At 37.9% G+C, this 23,129-nt stretch overlaps 1 pseudogene; it reads left to right on the forward strand.

Moving 5' to 3' along the window:
* The first annotated feature begins 930 nt into the window (after nt 1-930).
* The window catches only part of LOC104221885 (uncharacterized), a 35,616-nt pseudogene continuing 13,417 nt past the window's right edge, over nt 931-23,129 (forward strand).

Genomic DNA, 23,129 nt, shown 5'->3' on the forward strand with positions numbered 1-23,129 from the left:
GGGCTACGCACTTACCAGCACATGAGGTCGGTTGTGTTGATACTACACTCTGTACTGTGTGCAGATCTCGGTACTGGAGCCTACGGACTATAGCTTTGGGTTGCTTCCTTTAGTCTATTCGGAGATCCGAGGTAGTCCTGCAGGCGTCCGTAGGCCTTGGCGTCTCCTCCTATCCTTTTATTCTGTTTCTTTTATATATTTCAGAGACAGTGTTGTAATAACTCTTTCGGACCTTTATTTGTAGTATTCCTAGACAGTCTGTGGAATTGTGACACCAGTTTTGGGTAGTTTATATACATGGATTAGTATTGACATCTTTATTAAAATATTACATTTCAATCTTCCGCTTATTTAATTCCGCTGTTTATCTAATGTTGGTTATTAATTGTTAAAGGGTTAAAATGAGAAAAAGGTAAATAATTCAAATGGTCGGCTTGCCTAGCTTTCACTAGTAGGTGCCATCATGACTACGGATGGTGAAAAATACGGGTCGTGACACTACGTGTTTTATTTTATTGATTGGCGTCCTATGTGTAGGAGATTGTATTACACGCACTGGTAGCCTCCTGTCATAAGCGTTTATTATTTACGGTTTGAATGAGTATAAGTGTTCAATTGACAATTATCTAAGTTTGAGGATCGACATGATAAAGTGGTATAAATACATGTGCCATTTAGGCCATTCTGCCAAATAAAAAATTAGTGAATACCATTAAAAATTCTTAGATGAAGCAAAACCCGAAGAAAATCAAAAGTGGTGAAAGACAAGTTAGTCCTTACATTGACGACACGCGCTAACATCTGAACATCATTCTCTTTATTTTTTCCTTTTCTTTTCCGTATCTGAACATCACTCTGAAAATTCCTTACTATTTGCTTCTCCTCTTGAGGGTTTTGGTATCTCTCGCTGATCTTCTCTTAATTGGGTATATGGGCGGAATGAGACTGCTGCCGGAGGAATCCGACGTGGCGATGGTGCGAACACCGGCGGCAGCAACCGACTTGATTTCCGATGACGACCGGTCAGTTGCGGCGGACTCGTGGTCGATACAGAGCGAATACGGAAGTACGCTTGACGATGAACAACGTCATGCTGATGCCACTGAAGCTCTTGCCGCTGTCAATTATCGTGCCGCCTCTGATTACAGGTTTTTCCTTTATATCTTTATTTTTCGCTCGATAGTAATTTTAATCTTTAATTTTGGTTTATGGAAATATGTGTATAGATAAGTAATTTAGCCGGAACTTCATCGATTAGAGCCTGTTGAAGTTAGCTGAATTTAAGATCCCGTTTGGATTGGCTTAAAAAGTGGATTTTTATGATAAAAACTGTTTAAGCCAAAAAGCAATAAGTTGGGTTGCCCAACTTATTGCTTTTGGCTTGTTTTAAGTAATTTTTCACTTATTTTAAACACTTTTAACTTTGACAAATGCGGGAAAAAGCAAAAAAAAAACTTAAAAGTTGATTTGACCAACTTAAAAGCCAATCCAAACACCCTCTAAGTAACTTCTTAAGCGCAAAATACTGAAAAAGCCTTTTAAGTGCTAGAGTTGGTTTTATAAATAAGTAGTTTGGATAGAAGTGCTGAAGCTGAAATTAAGTTGTTGCAGGTTTGGTAAAAATGCCTACCTCTATTAAAATTACTAAAATATCCTTAAAGCTGGTAACTTTACAAAAGAGATGATTATTACACGATTATTAACTTTAACTGAATTTAATACAAATTAATTTTTGTCTCAATCCACTTTCGATACTAAATTGATTAGATAAATCTTAGATTCATTTATGTTTTAATTTCGTTATCAAATTATGTTTTAGCATGAAGGACCATAGTTAAGAATGTTATTCTACTCTGAAATGTAATTAGTTTTAAGAATACTTAGAGCAACGAGACTCATGTAGCAGACGCAGAGTTTCCCCTTTCCTTACCAGTAGTATTAATAACACTATTGTATTTTTTCATATTCTTAGAGCTTTATGTATACCCTGTTGTTTCATTCGCGTCAGCATTCATATTTTCTTGTTGTTATTGTATGGTGTTACTTCTTTTTTTTTTCCTCTTCTGCTTTTTCTTTTTTCTCTTTTCTTCTTCTTCTTTCTTCTTCTTTTTCCTTTCTCTTCTTCTCTTTTTCTTGAGTCGAGGGTCTATCGGGAATAACCTCTCTACCTTTACCAGGTAGGGGTAACGTCTGCGTACACACACTACTCTCCCCAGATCCCACTTGTGGGATTAGACTGGGTTTGTTGTTGTTGCTCTCTCGTTTCCCATTTGGTTTTCATCTTTAATAAAAATAGTTATTCTCAAATATTGTCATTTTAGACAATCAAGAAAGAATTAATTATTTTTTTCAACTTTAGGGTAGATTAGTCAAATTACTTTTCTTATTAATCTATACTATATTAAAAGCACGAAGGCCCTTAGTGAAATGTCGTTCGCCTTTTTTCCCCTTTAAAAATAGAGTTTACGTTGGACAAGATTGTAATTTAATAATTTATTTCTAATATTTAGGATTTTGAAATCAAATAAATTTTTTCTTATTAAACTTTTCCTTATTTGATCTATATAGAACTCCTAATATTTTGGGATTCAAAATCAAATATAATTAAGACAATGGTTCTTATATTTGGTAAATTTTTGTGCTTTTCTCAACACTTTTTCCTTGAAATAAAACATGTTTTTATTTTTCAAAAATTTTCGTTCCTACTTAATGCTAGAAGAATCATAATTTCAATCATATTTGATTAAAATTTCATTCCTACTTAATGCTAGAAGAATTATAATTTCAATCTTAATTAATAGAAGTTTCGTTCCTACTTATTGCTAGAAGAATTATAGTTTCTATCTTATTTGGTAAGAACAACCACATACAGGTTTTCCTTGTATTAAAATTTTAAGCTATTTGGTAAACACAACCACATATAGGTTTTCATTGTAATGCAATTAGCCATAACTTTTAATTCAAATATATGCGGCATGTGAATATCAACAAAAGACGAGGTTGAGTTGCAAGTTGCCAGTACATTCGAACTTTCATGATCTCAATATTCTATTTTCATTTTGAGTAAAATAACTATCACATGATACCAATGATCAAACAACTATAGTTAGCAATTTTTTAGAGGAACGGACCATTAAAAGTCTACCCAAATGGGGTGAAAATGTAAAAGTATCATGCCTTGAAAATTTCCAGGTAAGAACATTCTTTATATATAAATATTCTGATGCGATTTTTTATTTTATGTTTGATTCTTTAGGTATACAATAGTATGTCATTACTCTTTAAGCAAATACTTTTTCTATAAAATTTATATACCAAAATATAGGTACACATTCGAAAAACTATAATTAGATAAAAATTATAACAATATTCATAATAATTATACTCTTTAACTTAATATTAAATTTTTGAAATATTTTGGAAATGAGATTTAATTATTGCACTTCAAGTATATATAATTTAATAACATTTATATGAGTAGAAACACTTATGACATAGCATTACATTTACATATCGTCACTTGAATCATGCCAAAAGAAAGAAGGGATAGACTTAACATACCTGAGCTGATTCTTTTGACAATCCCTCTAACATATGTCAATTGCGACAAAATAGGCCAACCACGTTATTCCAAAGTTTCTAGAAGACTAAAAGCGTTATTTTTTCAATTTATGTTACTTCTTAAATTATAAAAAATCATGATAAAAGCATTTTTATGTTACTTATTTGTTTTCAGTAGGTCGCATTAATAACAATAATTTTCATAAAATATTCCTACAAAAATCCTCATACAATCACAGTAGGATGATAACTAATGATTGAGGAGTTCTATTTTACAATTTCTTCTTTTATTGAGTTAGTAATATATAGTAATATTCACCATCCTCAAAATGTACGCTTTTCATTTTATGACTCAAAGAAAGACTAAAGTTACTCGTAGAGATAGGTTACATGCGCAATGCGCGTATCCTAAGACTAGTATTTTCTAAAGGGCGTTAAAAATCTTATCCTGGCAAGTAGATGAGAATAGAGGGCTAATAGTGTGTATGGCTAATAGTGTGTATTTAACTGGTTTTAGCAGGTTGATTACCATCTGTGCAGGTAACAACTCCTTGTTTACTGTAGTAATTGGCAACATAATCTGATTGTGTAAACTTCTATACAGTATAGGTGTATAAAAATTAAACCATATCTCTTTGTATTGAGCCAAACAATTTTATTTTGGAGCTACTTAATGATGGAAATGATGGTTAACAATGCTATTGAGGCCGCATTATAAGGTTAATCTTGAATGAAGTGATAGCTAAAGCTGCATATTATTTAAGTTATATATAGTGACAGTGTAATACGTGTATTTTACGGGTTGTAGTAGGTTACTTATCATCATCTTTTGCAGGTAACAAACTCTTGTTTACCGTAGTAACTGACATTTCAAACGATTGTTGTGTAAAAACTAAACCATTTTGTTTTGCACTAAGCCAGACAAATTAATATAAAAAAAATTTTGTGTGGGGGGGGGGGGGTATTAGTGCTGGAATGATGGTGAATAATTCTGTTGGCGCCGCATTATAAGGTTAATTATGAATAAAGTGGTGGCTGAAACTGCAAGTTTTCAAATGATTGTCGTGTAATGCAAACAGTTGTACGAAGAGATCATTGATTAGAAACATCTTCTAAAATATTTTGCCTAGTGATATTGCACTTATGATTAATTCTCCAGCTGTAAATTTCAACTGCTAAAGCTTTAAGAAACAAATATCTGATTTTTCATCTTTGTGTACGACCAGTTCTGACAAGGAGGAGCAAGATGCTGAAGGAGTTTCTTCAATGCTTGGTTTCCAGAGCTACTGGGATTCTGCATATGCTGATGAATTGGCAAATTTTCGTGAGCATGGTCACGCTGGTGAAATTTGGTAAGCATTAGCAGGACAAAACATAGCAACTTTTTCTGTTTTATCCATCCACTTAAGATGTCATTCTTTTACTTTTCTGTCACCATATTTGTAGTTTCAAAGCTTTCAATTTGTGCGTTGCTGTATTTAAACCCAATGAAGAGCTTATGAGCATAGCAATAATAGGTGGGTGAGAGCAATAATAGGCTTTACCTATCCACGGTTCCTGAAAAAGAAGATTTAAAGGAAAACTTAATCTACCTTTACATTTGATGAAGGTCCTTTGATCGGTCATCTAAATTAACAGATCTGATTATATTATACAACGTCACTTATCAAATTTTCTGCTGCTCATGTTTTGTTGCAGCTGATTAAACAATGTCCTTTGGTGGAAGTTCCTCTAGTAATCTAGTAAATTGAACTGGTTTTGTGTATCGTGTTCCCCTCTTTCTTTACCTGCTAATTGCCTTATGCATGGAAACAACTAATACTAACCCAGTGTAACTAACATACTGTAGTTGTGTTCTGCGTTCCCTTAGTCACACACTCATATATTACTATAGCTAGATGAAATTTGGGTATTAACGTTGAGACGTGTTATTATGTGTGTGGATTTGTCATGGAAGTGGGAGAGCAGAGGTTATTTCGGTAAACAGATGCATGAACTGAGGCTCCCATGTCCCGCCGACCCTCCAAAAAATAACTACTTTTGAACTAACATATTGCTTATCCGAAAAAAATAAAGAAAAACTAACTACTGAGTAGTGAGTTCCCACATGCCTTAAAGCCTAACACTATTTACAAATTTCTCACCAAAGATACTGGTAAAACCGTGCAGAATAAGGTGCATGATCATGTCAGCAAGAAGGTATTCAGATAATGCTCTATCCTCAGATTATGCCCAATTTGTTGCTCTATCAAAAAGTTGCTGCTTTGGATATTAACGTGGACATGGTCAGAAATGCTTCACTTCTGAGCTTTAAAGATCTTCTATCTTGAACATGTCATAGGGTATTTCTCCCTATTCGTGCTTCCTATTATTTCATCATAGTAAACAAGAGAATGACAAAGTTCTATCTAATACTCAACATTCTTGTTCTGCCTTTACATATAAAGAAACTTTATGCCACTTAGCTGACTGGTTGGAGGAAATAATCCGGATTCAGCTCTTGGTCATTATCACAGATATTTGGATTTAGCTCAGGATATATTTTTCTAGTAACAGACAATAGAAAGCAATATGGGGCTTTCTTACTGTCTTTACAAAGATTACCATTCCCAGCTCCTAAAAGAAAACCTGAAAGAGAAAGTAGCGATGGGATAGGATTATGGATCATTACAACAACCACAACTTAGCATCAGTCCCAAACAAGTTGGGGTCAGCTATACAAATCCTCACTTCTCCATCTAAGCTCAACTCATGTCATCATCATACCAAATAATAACATTGGATCATTGTGTTCCTTAAAAAAATGATAATTCTAAAAAAAGCCGTTCATCAAAAATTATATTTTAATCTATTATTTTCCCGTCTTTTTGTAGGTTTGGTGCTAATGTTATGGAAATTGTTGCGTCCTGGACCAAAGCTCTGTGCAGTAACAATTGTCAAAATCACCTGTCAAATCACGTAGTTGATGGCAACCCTCAACCTGTTGGGCTAGGTGAGAAGGACTTAGTTGATTGGAGTGTGCTTGATATTGGGACTGGCAACGGTCTGCTTCTTCAAGAGTTTGCTAAATAGGGGTAAAGTTGACTTTCTCCTAGCAATTATCTGTTCACTCTGTCATTCTGTAACTGCTATATGAGCTTTTCTGTCTGAACTATTTAGTGCAATGTCACGTCCTGAACCTGGGCCTGGACGTAACACGGCACTCGGTGCCTGACTACATGTGACCGAGCGAACCAACTGGCTGGCTGAATCAACATGTGATATCATAACATACTGAATGCGGAAGAAAAACTAACACATGCTGATATACTGAAAGTCTAAATGATATAAATCAAAGTGCGAAAATACTAATACAATTCTGAAATATATTTGTAGTCCACATGGCTTAATATGAAAAGCCTGCGACTCTGTCTAATTGTTACTCTAGTCTATGAAGCCTCTATTGAAATATTGAAAACACTGACTATCTGTAAATACTGAAAGAGTAAGATAATGATAATGCCCCGGAAGAACTGGGGATCACCAATAGCTGGTACGAGAATCCTAGCGCTTTGAATCATCAACCTGTAAATCATTACCTGCATCGTGAAATGCAGGCCCCGGGCAAAAGAGACATCAATACATTTGAATTGCACTGGTATGTAAAGCAACTGAAAGAAAGAATTATGAATGCTAAAACTGAAACTGAGCTGATAACTGAGAATTGATAATTGATAACTGAAATGATAACTATTGAAACAGAAACTGAAATGATAAGTGATGACTAATAACTGATAACTGGTAACTGAAATGATAACTGATAACTTAGCTGAACAAAGGAAGTAAGGATATGAATACTCCCTCTTCTGAATGATGAACAACCTGTTTATCTGAATAAGCTACGGCCTCGGACCCAATATATACGTGCACAAGCTACGGCCTCAGGCCCAAGTATACGTATACATAACTACGGCCTCATGCCCAAAAATGCATAAAGCATAAACTACGGCCTCAGGCCCAAACATGCATAAAGCATAAACTACGGCCTCAGGCCCAAGTATGCATAAAGCATATAACCTACGGCCTTAGGCCCAAATACATGTGTTCAACATTCAGGAATTTAAATCAGAAACTGAGAATCATACTGCTAGACATGATAGTGAAATACTGAATCACATTGAGTTACATGATACTGGAAAACTGGATCATACTGGGTTACATAATACTGGAATATTGAATGGGACTAGACTGAGACATGTATTCTTGAACTGATTATGAATACTGAAATTTCAACTGTATACTGAGTAATCTATACTAAGACTCGGGGACATCAAACCCAAATCTATATTGAATATGCACTGAGCTCACAATGTTCAGAATGAAAGTCATGAGTGAGTTATGAAGCTAGAGAATAGAAGTTCTACAACTATTCAAGAAACTAGACTTAACTATATTTCTGAGACAATTACAGTGTTTTGGATAGCACGCGGCGACGAATAGCGACGAGGGACCACTTCAGTGAGGCGAGAGGCGTGCAGCGAAGCGCTCGCCTTTTTGATGTGAGGCGACAATTTATACAAAAAAATAAAATATTAAATATATAACTAAAAACTCAATAACAATAATATATTAATAAATATATCAATTTAAAAATTAAAAACTCAATAGATAGTCATAGACTCATAGTGGATTCCAAGCTATATCTCGTTTAGTATTATCGGATGACGCCATTTCAACGCTGTTTTATAGACAAAAATTATCAAGTCAATATGCAATTAATTCTACTATATAAGACTATAAGTTAATAATTGAAAAAAGGGCCTCAAAATAACCTCTGTTTCTGAAAAAAGGGCCTCAAAGCAGCCTCTGTTTCTGAAAAAAGGGCCTCAAAGCAGCGCGAAAATGGCCATAATAGAGCCAAAGCAGACCTCTATATTTTGCGAAAAAAAACAGAGCTCTGTATTTTGCCAAAACAGAGCCAAAAAAAAATTAAGAGAAGAAGAAAGAGGAAGTGAAGAACCTCTGTATTTTGCTCGAAAATTAGAGCACCAAAACAGACCTCTGTTTTTGCTCTTTTCGTCGAAAAACAGAGGAAAACAGAAAAAGGAAGAAGAAGAGAAGAAGAACGAGAAAGAAGAAAGAAGAGAGAAGAAAGTAAGGAAACTCAGAGCTCATACCTGGTTTTTCAATGGCAGAACTCAGAAGCGTGATGAAGAAGAAGATGGCACTTGGAAGAAACCTCAAGCTTGAGATGAAGAAGTTGAAGAAGTTGTTTTGTTCGAGCCTTAATCGCAGTTCCAACCTTTTCTTCTTGTTTTTTGTTCGAAGTTGAAGAAGCTCTGAACTCAATCCCTAATCGCGATCTGTTATTTTAAGTTTTGTCTTTTTTTTTTAAATAGCGACGCTACTGTCGCTACTCGCTACAGTGTCGCCCCACGCAACACACCCTGAAGCGACCGCTATTTTGAAACGCAACACAACAGTTGCCCTGTAGTGATACTGCTTCGCCTCACGCTATTAGCGCTGAGGCGAGCGCTATTTACAACACTGGCCAATTAGTAACATCATAAAAGAAACGTAGTGTAGGGAGAATCATTAACATTCCCAAACATAGAGAGTTAGCCTCACATACCTCAATTTCGCCCCTTAGTGGTACTACAATGATCCACAATTCTAAGAATCTTCAATCTACAATAGCAACATCCAATGGAACCCAATATTAGTAACAAATTATAACTTAAGCCATTTAGGCATATTATCAAACATCGTGTAGGCATAAATCTTTACATCTCATCACCATATAATTAGTTCATCTATCTACCACCATTCATCAACAATTTATCCTACCATCTTGATTGACCAACTTATAACTTCCAAAATCACAGATATAACAATCCATCCACACCCAACCACTAAGTTCCATTAAATAAACATCTTTCAATCTTTGTAATAGTTGTGTAATTAAATTGGGAACTTATGGTTTCCAATCACCATACCAAGAGTTCCAATACTTATTCATACTCTTATTCCCTTAATAAATCCATACATATAAGTCTAAGGGTGTAGGATTACCTTTTTATAAGAAATCTTGCAAAACCCTCCTTTGAGTTCTGGAAGAAATCCCTTGAAGATCTGAGTATTTTATGTGTTGATTTCATCAATACTAGTGTATAAATTATGGAATTCACACCAAGATAATGGGTATTGCTTACCTTGAAGATGGGAGGGGTTGGAGGTCTTGAGAGGGTGGAGGAAAACCCTAAAATTCGTCCAAATGAAGTGGAGAAAATAACCCCTGAAGGTTTTATATCGAAATAGGGTCGGGTTGACAAAAAGCAAAGATTAGCACAGCCGCGGCGCATGGGGCGACGCATGGGCGGCGTGGTAATGAAAAATGTGTTTAGAAATGAAATTTGGAGGTGCTCTGATAATCTACACAGCCGCGCCGCATGGGGCGACGCATGCGGTGGCGCGGTAGTGTAAAATTCTGCGAGCTTTTGGTAATTTGGTCATAACTTCTGGTAAGAGTGTCCAAATGACAAACGATTTGAAGAGTTAGAAACTAGACTCGAAGATATTTCATTTGATAGGTTGTGCATCACATAATACCTTATATAAATGTAGATATGCTCGTCCAAATTATAGTCTTGTGCGTGCTCATTTAGAATTTTAGTCTATCATGAAATTTTCTAATTTGACTTAGACTTAGGCCTCTCCTTGGACCCCAAATCACTTATGATATGTTTCGTACACTTAATATCATAACCAATTGATAACCATCACATGAACACTCAGTTAATGCATCCACAACTGATTCAAATTTACGGGGTGTTACACGCAATTGCTACAAACTCTTGAAGTACCATAATGTTGCATTGAAAATTTTGCGTGTTTAATTGTTAAGTGTGGCGGTAGAGAAGAAGTGACGTATAACTTTGTATTTCTGTATCTTCTTTATTTTTTATTTTTAAGAACGCTAATCTATGTGATAAATTTTTCATGATAATTAGTTACCCTGCTTGATTTTTTATATGTCCATCGAAATCATATCATATATTAGGGTCCTCACTGGCAGGACTAGAAGATCTGTTTAAGAAGAAATGTCAAATGTAAAGATTGGACATTTAAAACACAATATCCAATTCAGAAAGCACATTTGGGAAGGAGTAGGCATACTGATGAATGATGAGATAACCTATGTATATAACAGGAATCATGGTAATCCTGTTAGTTGGTTTGCTACCTGAACTTCCACCTTGCCCATTTCCCCTTCCGCTCCCCCTATCTATAGTAAAAACTAAAAAAATGCCGTACTTCGTAAGCTTTTTCATCTTACATGCGTGCACATTAATATACAGCATTTTTACTTGTTCATAGTATCAGGACTTTTGAGGTGGTGGATAGTAATATATGTTCATGTTGCCTCAAGTAGTAGACACCTATCTTCATGTTTAGATACTAAATGAGTTGCAAATCAAGTTCGTCATTTTAATTTATGACATTTTGCTTAAATTTAGTGTATCATCAAATGTTTAATTTAGTTTTTAATCCCTCCTTGTCCTCTAAGTAGGTGAAGTTTGCATTCTATTTAAAGTTGACTAAGTAATCTTGATTGAAGTTGAGAAGCCTTAAGCTTATTTAGATTGGTCTAATTTTGTTGTCGCTTTATCCAAGTATTCAGGAAAGTGTTGAAATAGGGAAGTAAAAATTAGAAAAGAAGAGATAAACTACCTTGATGGGCAATGAGGAAATATTTGAATTCTGGGAAACCAAGAATGAGCACTCACATATACATTTTCTCTTTATTCAGTATTCACTTAGACAAAATACTTGGAGTATAAGTTCCGTGGTGAGACTCAGGGAGGGGAAGGGGAGGTGAGGCTGGACTCGCAAGTCATCCCTAGGAGAGGAAGTTTTAAGTACCTTGGGTTTATTATTCAGGGGATATGGAGATTGATGAAGATGTCACACATCGTATTGGGGCGGGATGAATGAAATGGAGACTCGCTTCTGTTGTTTTGTGTGACAAGAAGGTGCCACCAAAACTTAATGGTAAGTTTTACAGAGTGGTGGTCAGACTGACTATGTTGTATGGGTATGAGTGTTGGCTTGCCAAAATTTCCCATGTTTGGAAGATGAAGATAACAAAGATGAGGATGCTGAGATGGATGTGCGGGCACACCGGGTTAGATAGGATTAGGAATGATATTCGTGAAAAGGTGGGTGTGACCCCTATTGAGAACAAGATGCAGGAAGCGATGCTTAGATGGTGTGGACATGTGAGGGGGAGGAGCACAGATACCCGGTGAGGAGGTGTGAGAGGTCGACATTAGAGGGCCTGCTGAGAGGTAGAGGCAGGCCGAAGAAGAAGTGTGGAGAGGTGATTAGGCAAGACATGACGCAACTTCAGCAGACCGAGGACATGACCCTTGATAGGAGAGTGTGGAGGTCGGCGATTAGGGTAGTAGGGTAGGTGGTCTAGATTGTTCATACCAGTAGTATTACTACACACTCTTGCATTATGTTGGTAGTAGGTTTCTATGACTATCCGTCGTTCTCTCATTTTGATCATCTTATTATCGTGTTGTTTTTATGCTGCTTTTACATGGCTTTTTGGTATTGTCCCTCCTTGTCTATCTTTTAATTTATATGGTGCTTATGTTTTACTGAGCCGAGAGTCTATTGGAAACAACCTCTCTACCTCCAAAGGCGGATCCAGGATTTTAAGTTTATGGGTTCCTGTCGCAATGTCAAATTAATATACAATAATAACTAAGTTCACAAATAAATATTTATAGATATTTAATAAATTTTTTAACAAAAATACAGGGTCTATGTAAAAGTTACTGGGTTCCCGGGTTATACTCTAGATCCGCCTCTGTCCAGCTCTACCTTCACGAGGTAGGGGGTAAGGTCTTCATACATATTACCCTCTCCAGACCTCACTATATGGGATAATATTGGGTATGTTGTTGTCAACATTCCCTTAATTCTTTTTGAAGGTGTTGGTTTATGTTTAGTCAACAATGGCATGCCAATTGGAAGAGTTGGTGGAAAAAGTTGGTGTGGATGCTAGGAGGAAGCTTCCTCCTTTGATGTCACCCATGACATCAAGAGGAGGTAGTTTGATGTCACCAATGACATCAAGAGGAGGTTTTTACCTCTATAAATAGATGCACTCCTTCATTTGTAGAAACCATCCCAAAAATAATACAACACATTGTAGTGAGTAGAGAGTTAAGAGAAAAATTCTCTTAAGTGTAATTGGGAACTCTCCCCTTCCTTTGTTAATATTAAAAAGGCAACTGTTCTCTAGTGGACGTAGGATTATTTTGATCGGAACCACGTTAAATCTTGTGTTCTTTCTTTTACGTTTCCGCTAACAATTGGTATCAGAGCAACAGGATTCTTTAACGATCCAAGGAGGAAGAACAAGCAAAGATGAGTTCCACGAAGTTTGAAATTGATAGATTCAGTGGACGCGTAACTTCAATATCTGGAAGATCCAGATGATGGCGTTACTGCGGAGGGAAGGTTCAATCCATGCTATTGACGGAAAGTATCCTAAGGATATATCAGCTCCCGACAAGGAGAAGATTGAAGGGGATGCATTGAGTGCAATCCAACTATCCCTTGCACCTAACGTGCTTTGTGAAGTGAGTACGGGTACCGAAGAGACGGCCAAACAGTTATGGGAAAAGCTAGAAGGGCTATACCAAGACCGATCAGTGACAACAAGGATGTTGTTACAACGGCGTCTTCACACATTTAAGATGGGGTCAGGTACTTCGTTACAAGATCATTTAGATGCGTTCAATAAACTTGTCATGGACTTACAGATTGCAGGAATTAAAAAGGAGGAGGAGACGCTTGCATGTGCTTTGCTATTTTCATTGACTTCAGGATATCGTGATATTGAGAATTCAATGATGTATAGCAAGGAGCCTATCAAGCTTGAGCAAGTGCGGCAGACACTTAACTCTAGTGATGTGCGGAGGCACATTGAAGGAGATAGAGATGACCAGGCAAGTGGGCTCTTTGTGAGAGGCCGGACTAGCCAACAGGGAAAGAGCAAATCAAAACACAGATCAAAGTCTCGTGTGAGCAAGAAGAATACAGAGTGTTGGGGTTGTGGCAAGAAGGGGCACTTTGAACGAGACTGCCCAATGTCAAAGTCCAAGGAAAAGGCGAGTGCATCAACAGTTGAACGGGTACAAGATTTTGATAATGATTATGTACTAACAACATCGTGTAATAATAATAGTAGTTATGGAAACAAATGGGTGTTAGACTCTGCTTGCACTCTGCATATGACGTTCCGAAAAGACTGGTTTAGCAGCTATGAGAAAAGTGGAGGAACCGTAGTAATGGGCAATAATGCAACTTGTGCAATAGTTGGCATTGGCTCAGTTCGGGTTCGCTGCCATGATGGAGTCGTGAGGACTATTACACAAGTCCGTCATGTTCCTGATCTGAAGAAGAATTTGATCTCCCTGAGTACTCTGGATGAACAAGGCTACAGGTACATGAGCGAAGCAGGAACTATAAAGGTGACTAAAGGTTCTTTAGTCATGCTGAAAGGCAAGCTGGAGAACGGCCTTTACACATTGGCCGGAAGCACCATTGTTGGCTCTGCAAATGCATCTACAGTGCAGTTATCTAATGATGACAAGGCAAGACTATGGCACATGAGACTGGGTCATATGAGCGCACGTGGACTGGAGATGTTGAGCAATCGTAAACTTTTGGAAGGTGAGAAGATCAGCACGCTTGACTTCTGTGAGCACTGCGTTCTAGGGAAGCAGAAGAAGGTCAGCTTCAGCACTGGCAAACACAAGACAAGAGGAGTGCTAGACTACATCCATTCAGATTTATGGGGTCCTTCTAAACTTCCATCGAAGGGCGGAAAGAGGTATCTTCTCATTTTTATTGATGATTTCTCACGAAAGGTTTGGGTGTATTTTTTGAAGGCAAAAAGTGATGCTTTTGAAGCATTTAAAGAGTGGAAGATTTTGGTTGAAAATCAAATGGAGCGGAAAATCAAGTATCTTCGCACAGACAATGGCTTGGAGTTTTGCAATGAAGAGTTTAATGAATTCTGCAAGGTTCATGGGATCTCAAGACATAGGACTGTCAGGCATACCCCACAGCAGAATGGAGTTGCCGAGAGAATGAACAGAACTCTTCTTGAAAAGGCTCGTTGTATGCTCCTACAAGCCAAAATGTCCAAAGTATTTTGGGCTGAAGCAGTTCACACTGCTGCTCATATTGTCAATCGATCTCCAGCATCGGCAATTGACTTTAAGACTCCGAATGAGGTATGGTCAGGTGAACCCTCTAACTATTCATACTTACGAGTATTTGGGTGTCCAGCTTATTATCACGTTAATGAAGGAAAGCTTGAACCAAGGGCTAAGAAGGCCATATTCGTAGGGTATGTGGATGGAGTAAAAGGGTACAAACTTTGGTGTTTGTCTTTACTCAAATTTATAGTTAGTAGAGATGTCACCTTTGATGAATCCTCTATACTTGATCCCCGTAAAGTTTCCGTGGAGTTTTCAGGAAACAAGAACGACGAGCAGGTGGAGCTTCCGGTGGAGCTTGCCAAGGAAAAGGATCAAGAGACTCAGGTTAAAGATGAGTCAGAAGATGTAGACCTTGAAGAACTTGCTGTCAATGAACCATACACAATTGCAAAGGGGAGGGAGAAGAGGCAAACACGAGAACCGGAACGCCTTATAGATCAAGCAAACTTGATTGCATATGCGTTCGTAGCTGCACAAGAAGAGATTAAGGATCTGGAGCCCTCCTCGTATATTGAAGCAACTTCTTGCAAGGATGCTGTACAATGGCGGTTAGCCATGACTGAAGAGATGGAGTCTCTTCACAAGAATCAGACATGGGTCTTAGTGAAAAGACAAAAGGGGAAGAGGACAGTTGGATGCAAGTGGGTCTACCGAAAGAAAGAGGGAATTCCTGAAGTGGAAGATGCTAGGTTCAAGGCGAGATTGGTTGCAAAAGGATTCAGTCAGAAGGAGGGAATTGACTACAATGAGATTTTCTCTCCAGTCGTGAAGCATAGCTCAATTCGCGTGCTACTAGCATTGGTTGCCCAATTTGACTTGGAGCTTCAACAGCTTGATGTCAAAACTGCTTTCTTACACGGTGATCTAGAAGAGACAATCTATATGGATCAGCCTGAAGGTTTCCTAGCTGAGGGAAAAGAAGATCACGTATGCCAACTAAAGAAGTCTTTGTATGGTTTGAAGCAATCCCCTAGACAGTGGTACAAGAGGTTTGATGCATTCATGACTACACATGAATTCTCAAGGAGTGCATTTGATAGTTGTGTGTATCACAAGAAGATGTCTGGTAACTCAATGATTTATTTACTGTTGTATGTTGATGATATGCTTATTGCTGCTAACAACATTACAGAGATAAATGCTTTGAAGAAACTATTGAGTAAGGAATTTGACATGAAGGATTTAGGAGCTGCAAAGAAAATCCTTGGTATGGAGATTTCAAGAGAAGACGATGTTGTACATCTTTCTCAGAAGAGGTATATTGAAAGGGTTCTCAAGAGATTCAATATGCATACGTGCAAGCCTGTAAGTACACCATTAGCTCCTCATTTTAAACTTTCAGAGTTACAAATGCCTCAGTCCGAGGATGAGGTGGAGCATATGTCAAAGATTCCTTATGCCAGTGCAGTTGGTAGCATTATGTATGCTATGGTATGCACACGTCCAGATATTGCTCAATCTGTAAGTGTGGTAAGTAGATACATGTCCAGCCCAGGAAAGAGGCATTGGGAAGCTGTCAAGTGGATATTGAGATATCTTAAAGGAGCTTCTGGTGTTGGTCTGACCTTTCGAAAAAGTGGTGGAGGTATTTCAATTCTCGGTTATGTAGATTCTGACTATGCAGGAGATCTTGATAGAAGAAGGTCCACAACTGGATACATCTTTACCCTCGTTGGCAGTGCCGTTAGTTGGAAGTCGAGGAAAAAGTAGAAAAAGAAGAAATGCTTTGAATTGCATAAGAAAGAGTGACAATGTGTCTCTCTAACCCTTTGAAAAGAAGTGAAATACTCAAAGAGTCAAAGAGAATTGTGCTAAAATGAATCAAAAGAAGTACTTAAGGGAAGATAGAACCCATATAGACCAACAACTTTTCCTACCCTGAACCAAAAGCCTTCATATTGACTCCACAAAAGCTCTATATGATCTTTAGTTGGATGACGCTCGCATTAGTAGATACTTACATGAGGGTCAAGCATATGGTACTTAGAGCCGGACTTGTGACCTTTCCTTGAGAGAGACAAGGGAATTCCCATTAACCTTGGTTTGTGTGCTTATACTTTAAAAGGTGAGGTTTGCTTAGGGAGAGTTGACGATGTGTGAGTTTGGGTTCCACAACGACCAAAGTTATTGAGAGAGTTCTTTGATGTAATGAGTCAATTCTTGATGCTCTTGTGTCACACTTGATCCATAGTTTTTCAAAGTTTAAATTTTGTTAATGATCCATTTGTATTGAGGGCAATTGTTAGTCCCAATTGATGCTTATTGAGGTTACTTTAGGACAACTGAAATTACTTAGATTTTCCTTTAAGAAGTGAGTCTTATTTTGTTTGCTTGAGGACAAGCAAAGGTTTAAGTTTGGGGGAGTTGATAAGTTAGGATTTTAACATATTTTATGACCCTACTTGCCTATGCTTTGATCATATATTGTTACAAAATAGCCCTAAAAGGCTCACAAGTTGTGCTTGATTGCAGGTTTGATCGACAAAGTGACGAAATGTCAAAGATCGGCTAAAAAAGGAGTGAAACCTGCTCAAGTATCAAAGACCAAGAAATTTAAGGAAAGAAGACCTAGTGCGGACCGCGCAAAGTTGAATGCGGCCACACTAGGTGGTTCAGAGAGTTGGTAAACCAGGCTAGAGGCAACGCGGCCGCACTACTCTTTTGTGCGGTCCGTGATCATGAGATTCAGAGAGATGAAAGTTTGAAAAGCCAATGCCATGCAGTCCGCAGTCGTGATTGCGCGGACCGCGCCAGCTCCCTCCGAGGCCGCGGTCCGCGGAGTCCAAGTTCAGAGAAGCAAAAGTCAAAGTCAAAGGGCCAGTGCGGCCGCGGTCCATTTAGTACGGCCCATACTGACCCCGCAGGGGGATTTTTGTCCAATTTTTCCAGCCTAGTATAAATAGAACATTTTACTATTTTTTGGTCATCTTTTGTATTCAGACGTGAGCTGTGCTCCTGAGAACGATATTTGTAGCCATTTTTGGTACTTTTGCTTTACATTTACGATAGATTCTTGTAGTTTAATTTTAACAATTAATTAATATGTTTACTTCTTCATCTATTTCTTCAATTTCTTTATCTAGCATGAGTAGCTAAACCCATTAGCTAGGGTTGTGGCTCAACCCTAGTGTGGGTAATTGATGGGTGTTGCCATCTAGTGTTAGATTGACTATGGTGTTTGCTATTTGGGTTGATTTTATGTTTTAATCTAGAATTGGTGGTTGCAAACACTGATTCAAGCTTTGTGGGTTTAACTCTTCTTGTGAAAGAGAGTCTATGATCCCAAAATTGACCCAACAAGGAATTGGGATGGACTCATGAGAAATGATAGTCCCAATTAACGGGTTAAACCTCGAGAGAGAGTAATTACCTTACTTGAACCCTAGTTGCTTGGTCTAATTTGCCTACCCATTTGGTCTCGAGAGAGTCAATTGGGCAAAGTCACTTTCTCTACCGAGAGGTGTGAGAGTGGGTAAAATTGTGCAACGGTTATAGCATAAGCCCCAATTATGTCAATCGAACCTTAGTAACATCTACCCGTCAATTAGCCACCTAGGTAGTGTCACGACCCTAGTGCCCTTCTTCCCATTAGATACAACTTAGCAATATTCTCGTAGCATAATTTAGTGTTAATCAATAGTTTTATAAAAATAGTTATAATTCGAAAACCCAAAAATGTTTGAAGTGACATTAGGAGTACAAACACATCTCTAGGCTAGACAGACAATCCAACTCCACTACTAGCTCCCTGAGGAAATCGATCCCGGCCCTAATATCGGGTAAAAGCTATTACGACCCGCTCTTCCTACCTTAGTGTAGCGTCGAGTTGGCAGCGATCAAGTATCACGGCGATCCATCCCATATGTTAGATTTCAGCAGTGTCTAGTTGGACAAGGACTTGTCCTATGAGGAGGAGCCGATAGATATTCTAGACCGGCATTCATCAGTTGAGAACTTGAGATTGAAGAGTTTCCCTTCTGTTCGTGTTCAATGGAGAGGTCAGCTTGTTGAGGCATCGACCTGGGAGTCTAAGTCCGATATGCGGAGTCGTTATCCCCATCTTTTCTCCGAATCAGGTACTTCCTTCTTATGTCCGTTCGAGGACGAATGGTTGTTTTAGAGGTGGAGAATGTGATGATCCAAAAGGTCATCACTTGTTTTAGAACTAAATTATGTGTTCAAAGGCCTTAAAACCTCATTTTTATCTCACACACATCGAGGTGCGTGCACAGTCCGGGCGCGTGTCCAAAAAGCCATTTTGTGAAAATATATGAAAATGGTGAATTTTGCTTTTAAAATGAATTTAGGTTGACTTCGGTCAAGATTTTGGGTAAACGGACCTAGACCCATGATTTGACGGTCCCGAAGGGTTCATAGGAAAATATGGGACTTAGGCGTATACCCGGAATCAAATTCCGAGGTCCCAAGCCCGAGAAATGAATTTTTAAAGAAAATTATTTTCTGGAATATATATGAATTTTTGGAGATGAAATATATTTGAAATTGATGGTATCAGGACCGTATTTTAGTTCCGAAGCCCGATACAATTTTGAAATATTAATTAGGTTGACTATGTAAAATTTGGTAAAGATCGGTATTGGTTTGGTATAAAACGGACTTAAAGTTGAGAAATTATAAATTTTGGTATTCTTGAATGATTTCATGAATTTGAGATTTAATTCATAGTTGTTGATGTTATTTTGATGATTTGATAGCACGAGCAAGTCCGTACGATGTTTTTAGGTTAGTGTGCATGTTTGGTTTGGAGACCCGAGGGCTCGGGTGAGTTTTGGATAGGCCACGGAGTGAAATTGAACTTAGGAAGTTGCAGGTTTCAGTCGATATGTGTTGCAGGCTCTAATCTCGCAATTGCGAGGCCAGGTGTCGCAATTGCGAAGTATGCCCTGGCTAGCATTGCTCGCAATTGCGAGCATTTCTTCGCAAATGCGAAAACCCCCAAAAATCCCCATTGTCGCAAATGCAACTATCCCATCGCAAATGCGAGTTCGCAATTGCGAACATTTATCGCAAATGCGAGATTAGCAGGTTTGAAGGGGTTCTCAATTGCGAATCTTGGTCGCAATTGCAACATCTGCGACCTGGTTCATAATTTAACCGAAAATCTTTCATTTTTTCAAACTCTTTCAAAACATAAACTCTCTTGGGCGATTTTCCAAAGAAAAGTTCTTCTTCAAATCGATTGTAAGTCATTTCTAACTCGTTTTCTTCAATTTAACATCTTTTTACATGATTTCAACTCAAAATCAAGGGTTTTCATGGGGAAAATTGGGTGTTTTTGGGAGAACCTAGGTTTTTTTCAAATTTTGGGGATTTGGACCTCGATTTGAAGTCCGATTTCAGAACAAATTATATATTTGGATTCATGAGTGAATGGGTAATCGGGTTTTGAGCATGTGGGCCCGGGGTCGATTTTTGACTTTTTGGGAAAAACTTTAGAAAACCTATTTTCATGCATTGGAATTGATTCATTTAGCATTTATTGATATAGTTAAGTAACTTGTGGCTAGATACAAGCGAATTGGTGGTGGAATCAAGAGGTAAAGTGGTAAATAAGGCTTGAATTGTGTTCGTGGCATTAAGGTAAGTGTTTGTTCTAACCTTAGCTTGGGGGATTATGGGTTGTGTCCTATTTTCTATGTGTTAATTGTTGAGTACGACGTATAGTCATGGTGACGAGTATCTATACGTTAGTGTCAAGCATGCCCGTGAGTCTTATACTATGATTAATGTGATTCTGTCTATATTGTTCATGTCTTATGTGATGATTTCTATTGTTGAGCAAGGCTTGTGAAAGTAATATTGGTATTTGAACATTGAAGAGCATTGGCTCAAGTTATAACATGATTTGAGGAAGTATAATTGGTAATTGAACCTTATAGAGCATTGACTCAAATTGTGAATTGGGTTGTGAAGTAAATGTGAAAAAGAAAAGAGGATTATGATATTGTCTCCCTTGCGGGGATGTTGTTGTTTTAATGTTATCTCCCTTGCCGGGATGTTGTTGTTTTAATGTTATCTCCCTTGTCGGGATTTTGTTGTTTGATACTATTTTCCTTGCCGGAATTTTATTGTGAATTTGTTGATTTCCTTACCCTTATTGCTTTGTAATTGTTGTTTGGGTGAGGAATAGTGTTAAAGCACGAAGGGTGATGCCGTGTATTATTTTGGTGAGAGAGTGTTAAAGCATGAAGGGTGATGTCGTGCATGATATTTGTGAGAGAGTTTTAATGCATGAAGGGTGATGTCGTGCCGCACGATGTACCATTCCGTGCCTTTATATGAGTGTTAATGCGCGAAGGATCATTCCGTGCCATGATTATGTGAGGTAAAAACACGAAGGGTGATGCCGTGCCGATTTTATTGATTTTATTGGGAGGATGAGAGTAAAAGCACGAAGGGTGATGCCGTGCACTTGTCTTTGATTTTTCCTGATTTCTATTGATAATTGAGTTACGGTGTTCTTTACATTTAATTGTTGGTTTCTGTTGCTATTGTTGTCCCCCGCAACATGATTTCTCCTTTCCTGTCTTTAATTGTCATGTTTTGCTTTTATTTTCCTCTTTGTATGATTTAACTGCACATGTTTAATTGGTAGTTTGGTCCTAGCCTCGTCACTACTTTGCCGAGATTGGGCTACGCACTTACCAGCACATGAGGTCGGTTGTGTTGATACTACACTCTGTACTGTGTGCAGATCTCGGTACTGGAGCCTACGGACTATAGCTTTGGGTTGCTTCCTTTAGTCTATTCGGAGATCCGAGGTAGTCCTGCAGGCGTCCGTAGGCCTTGGCGTCTCCTCCTATCCTTTTATTCTGTTTCTTTTATATATTTCAGAGACAGTGTTGTAATAACTCTTTCGGACCTTTATTTGTAGTATTCCTAGACAGTCTGTGGAATTGTGACACCAGTTTTGGGTAGTTTATATACATGGATTAGTATTGACATCTTTATTAAAATATTACATTTCAATCTTCCGCTTATTTAATTCCGCTGTTTATCTAATGTTGGTTATTAATTGTTAAAGGGTTAAAATGAGAAAAAGGTAAATAATTCAAATGGTCGGCTTGCCTAGCTTTCACTAGTAGGTGCCATCATGACTACGGATGGTGAAAAATACGGGTCGTGACACTACGTGTTTTATTTTATTGATTGGCGTCCTATGTGTAGGAGATTGTATTACACGCACTGGTAGCCTCCTGTCATAAGCGTTTATTATTTACGGTTTGAATGAGTATAAGTGTTCAATTGACAATTATCTAAGTTTGAGGATCGACATGATAAAGTGGTATAAATACATGTGCCATTTAGGCCATTCTGCCAAATAAAAAATTAGTGAATACCATTAAAAATTCTTAGATGAAGCAAAACCCGAAGAAAATCAAAAGTGGTGAAAGACAAGTTAGTCCTTACATTGACGACACGCGCTAACATCTGAACATCATTCTCTTTATTTTTTCCTTTTCTTTTCCGTATCTGAACATCACTCTGAAAATTCCTTACTATTTGCTTCTCCTCTTGAGGGTTTTGGTATCTCTCGCTGATCTTCTCTTAATTGGGTATATGGGCGGAATGAGACTGCTGCCGGAGGAATCCGACGTGGCGATGGTGCGAACACCGGCGGCAGCAACCGACTTGATTTCCGATGACGACCGGTCAGTTGCGGCGGACTCTTGGTCGATAAAGAGCGAATACGGAAGTACGCTTGACGATGAACAACGTCATGCTGATGCCACTGAAGCTCTTGCCGCTGTCAATTATCGTGCCGCCTCTGATTACAGGTTTTTCCTTTATATCTTTATTTTTCGCTCGATAGTAATTTTAATCTTTAATTTTGGTTTATGGAAATATGTGTATAGATAAGTAATTTAGCCGGAACTTCATCGATTAGAGGCTGTTGAAGTTAGCTGAATTTAAGAGCCCGTTTGGACTGGCTTAAAAAGTGGATTTTCATGATAAAAAACTTTTTAAGCCAAAAAGCAATAAGTTGGGTTGCCCAACTTATTGCTTTTTGCTTGTTTTAAGTAATTTTTAACTTATTGTAAACACTTTTAACTTTGACAAATGCGGGAAAAAGCTAAAAAAGCTTAAAAGTTGATTTGACCAATTTAAAAGCCAATCCAAACACCTTCTAAGTAACTTCTTAAGCGCAAAATACTGAAAAAAGCCTTTTAAGTGCTAGAGTTGGTTTTATAAATAAGTAGTTTGGATAGAAGTGCTGAAGCTGAAATTAAGTTGTTGCTAGTTTGGTAAAAATGCCTACCT

The sequence above is a fragment of the Nicotiana sylvestris genome, chromosome 9 (genome assembly GCF_000393655.2).
Source record: "Nicotiana sylvestris chromosome 9, ASM39365v2, whole genome shotgun sequence".
NCBI lineage: Eukaryota > Viridiplantae > Streptophyta > Magnoliopsida > Solanales > Solanaceae > Nicotiana > Nicotiana sylvestris.